The sequence below is a fragment of the Lactuca virosa genome, chromosome 5 (genome assembly GCF_052849685.1).
Source record: "Lactuca virosa cultivar CGN04683 chromosome 5, Lactuca_virosa_CGN04683_v6, whole genome shotgun sequence".
NCBI lineage: Eukaryota > Viridiplantae > Streptophyta > Magnoliopsida > Asterales > Asteraceae > Lactuca > Lactuca virosa.
In genome coordinates this window covers 306639478-306643723 of record NC_136430.1, presented here as the reverse complement: position 1 = coordinate 306643723, position 4246 = coordinate 306639478, and the positions used below count along the sequence as shown (strand labels likewise).

At 34.1% G+C, this 4246-nt stretch overlaps 1 long non-coding RNA gene across 1 annotated transcript; it reads left to right on the top strand.

Moving 5' to 3' along the window:
- Window positions 1-297: 297 nt before the first annotated feature.
- On the top strand, window positions 298-1393 carry LOC145116372 (uncharacterized). The gene is made up of 2 exons (XR_013712044.1): window positions 298-998; window positions 1068-1393. It is a non-coding gene; the product is annotated as an uncharacterized LOC145116372 (long non-coding RNA).
- Window positions 1394-4246: the final 2853 nt, after the last annotated feature.

Below are 4246 nucleotides of genomic sequence, written 5' to 3'. Positions count from 1 at the left end.
TTGACCCGCGAACCCAAACAGATAACCCAACTCAACCCATGAAATAAACGGGTTGGTGGGTTGGCGGGTTGACGGGTTGGCGGGTCAAAAAATCTCAACCCAAACCCGTCTATTTTCGGGTTGGGTCAGTGTCGGGTTACGGATTGGGTCGAGAGTTGCCACCCCTAATCTGCGGGCTTTTGACCTAGAAAAAAAAACACCCCATACTTTCTAGGGAAATCCATAGAAAAACCCTATCTGTTATGTATCAATACTTAAAAAAACCCTTATGTTAATTTTTAGTACATTTTAACCATTTTATTTTCTAAAACCATCTAACTTCCTTCTCGTATCAGGTAACCCAAAGTTACCGGTTCTTATAAACCTACTTGGCTTAGCCCTCTCTTCTAACCATCAGCCCTGTTCTTTTAATCTTGAAGACTTGGAAGAGAAAATAGTCACTATAAAGACTAGGTTTTTTTAACATCAACGTATTGAAGGGAAATCGAAGGGAATTGGACGCTGAAATTACTGATTAAACACGCTTCTTCAACAACAATTCTCAGGGAAAATCAGGCTTGTTAACTTCTTTAATATATTTAGCACGTATTTTGTTATTTTCTTGTTTGTATTGATGCGTTAACGAAGCTTTAACTAACAACTATGGATTCCACTTCAATTACTAAAGTTGGAGCTGATTTGGAGGGTTTGAATGGAAGATATGAAATTACCTGAAATAACAGAGCCCTACAGATGAAGACTTTGAGAAAGGAGAGGACGAAGATCATGAAATTAGTGTCCAATTCCTTGTTTATAACCATATGATACCTTGGAATAAAATGAATGGCTGAACTAGACAGAGAAGTTCTAGAAGTTTTTGAAAATGTTGAGGAAGAACTATGTGTGGCTGCAATGAAAAGGAGAGTAGGTGAACCTATGATGCGATTTCCTAACTCTTAATTTGATGTGTGGAACTCAATTTTAAGGCATGACTGAAACTTAATATGATGGTGAAAATGGTAAGAAATAAATTTATATATACATATGTTACGTTTGTGTTAAATCTAATACTTTCATAACTTTTGTAGCTGATTTGGAAGATCAAAATCACGTGGTTGATGGCGGGATAGCAATTGGTTTATCTATTATTGTACAAAGTTCAAACCAATAAATCGATCTGCAAGGATTATTTAAAACAAGCTCAGGAATCCGGTTCTTGACAAGGATGGAGGTGATTCTACAAATGAACAACCAGTTATATCATAATATTAGATTTATGAGCCGAAATGGGACAAAAAATTATGGACTCTTGTGATGCTTTTTTGATAGTTGGAATTTAGTATTTCCTACTCTTTTGTTAGTGAAATGTATAAGCAATGTCCATTTAAATTAAATATGTTTGTTGTTTTGTTAATCTGATGGTATTTTCTAGAATACCCCTTTAGTAGAAGTGCATAGCTAATTTTAACCATTAGGACCTGATAGCAAAACAACCCCACTTTACCATGCCAAAGCGGCCCTAATATGAACAAAATATGCTAATTTTAATCTATTTAAACTTGATGTCAAATTGCCCCTTAAATGGAAGTACATTGCTATAAGTTACTCTAAAAAATTTAAATTTTCACCAATATGTCTTGATTGCAAAACAACCACACTTTACCCTTTTTACCATGCTAAAATAGTCTTGATGTAATCAAAATATGCTAATTTTAAACCATTTAAACTGGATGTCAAAATGACCCTTAAATGGAAGTACGTTGCTCTCAAATTATTCATTTTCCACCAATATGACTTCATTGAAAAACAACCACACTTTACCCTTTTTACCATGCGAAAGCAGTCCTAATGTGACCAATTTATGCTAATTTTATCACATTTAAACTTGATGACAAAATGCATCCCCTTAAATGGAAGTGTGTTGCTATAAATTACTCTAAAATTCTTCATTTTCACCATTATGACCTAATGCCAAATATAATCCAGGTTACAATCTTTACCCTGCCTCATTATGACAAAAATATGCACATTTATTCCCCATTTCTACTAGATATTAAATTTCCTCTAAATGGAAGTGTGTTGCTATAAATAGCTCTAATGTGCTCATTTTGAACCACTTTTATCTAATGTCAAAATGCACCTTCAATAGAATTACATTGTTATGGATAATCTACCTTGAACAATATTATATTATATATATATATATATATATATATATATATATATATATATTGTTGGATTAGTGTCTAAGCCCGTAACTATATTTGGTAAGTACTTGACCCGGTTGTGCATGGTCCTTTTGGGTTGCCTTCACAAAAGCAACATTATAGGATGATTTATTAAGTGAGAGGTTATTATGGTTTATTAATATATTATATGAATAATATATTAAAGGAGAAATCATATAGTTTAATTAATATTAGACAAGAATTAATTTTGTGACTAAAATACATTAATTAAATAAAGGAGACTTAAACCGTCAAATGTGTGATAGTTGAGTTTTGGGCTGAGGAGCCTCTTGGACTAGGCATGGACAAAATTAGGATGTGTCCATCCATAATTTTGGCCATAAGGCCTTATTCCAGAAGCTTCCTTGGATAGCTTAAGGCCTAAGCTGTCCATTAGGGTTTAGACTAAAATCCTAGCAACACCAGTATAAATATGACCCCAGGGCATCCAATTTTCGGCCACTGGAAACCCTAAGAGTCTTCATAGCCGAAATTGTGCCCATCCCCTCTCTCTCAATTAGCATCCTCTTGCTCGTGGTGTTTGTTAGCCATTAGAGGAGTGACACTTGTGACTCTAAGCTCCAAGACAAGAAGATTCAAGCTATTATTCAAGAGGTAATCATCTAGATCTGTTTTTCTTATGTCAATTTCGAATCATGTATGCTAGATCTAGGGTTAGAAAGTCTTGGATGAATTGCATGTACAATAGAGAAGCCTAGATCCAAGCTTTAGGGTTTGCATGAGCACATAGGATGTTCTTTTGGCTAAAACTCATCAGTGGTATCAGAGCCTTGATTGGTTTCTATTATATTGATGCTTTGTGTTTTCATTCTTGCTTTAAAATCGATTTTTTGGCCCCCTGACTGAAAAACTCGGCGAGTCCCAAAGTGGGCTCGACGAGTAGGATGAATTCGACGAGTCCATAGGGGGACTCGGCGAGTCGGGACATCAAACAGAGGGATTCTCGGGATTTCTTGCTGTTTTGCTGAAGGATAATTACCAAAATCAGTTTTCACTAATAAAATCCGAATTTTATTGTTGTTATATGTTTATCCTTACCAAAACAAGAGATAATCACCAATTATTTGAATGATTAATTCCTTATATGATAATATTTGATTATTTAAATAATTTGATGAATTATCTTGTAAATAAAAATTGATTAGGTCAAATTTAGATAATCATTAAATTAAATGTTTAATTTTAAATTATTTGCTATTTGATCCTATGTGTTTTGAAAAGTTCAAAACTTGCCCTCAAGTTTTGAAATTTAAATATATTTTTGATTAAAAGTTTAATTTGAACTATTTAAATTTCAAACCCTAGAATTTTACAAGTTTAAAATTCAACCTTATACTTTATAATATTATAAGATTAATATATATATATATATATATATATATATATATATATATATATGTGTGTGTGTGTGTGTGTGTGTGTGTATAACTTAAATGCTAGTCTTACCGTTAGTAGGCCTCATTCACGAAGCTGGTCTATAAGGGGGGTATAAGGTTATGACCTATAAAATGATCGTTTAATGGGTGTCCACTCTCACCCACCGCTTCCTTGATTGGTGGAGAGTCGTTAGCCGAACGGGTAGGATAGGGCAACCCTGTCCTCATTAAAAGTATAATGAATTTATAAAGTAACTAAATATTTTTTCAAAAAATTCCCAATCTTAGTTATCTTAGGCAAAAGTGAATTGATGTAATTCAATGAAATTACACTTTGTACCCTTGCTAAGACGTTAGTGGAGTGTGTGTGGTTAACCGGCACACTAATTGGGCTCTAAGCAAAGGTGGCAAAGGGTGACTCAATGTTTGTTATAGTTCGATGGAGCGTGTGTGGTTAACTGACACATCGAATAGTTGACTGTAACATCGAGGGCACCATGTACATTTGCATGGTTATTCACACCCGCTTTGTCATCCTCGGCATCCCAGTCACAAACTAGAGGGGCATATCGAGATTTAAACATGTCATTGATGAATCTCAAAAGATCTAGGAGTTTCCAATACATTTAAAACTTAGTTTTA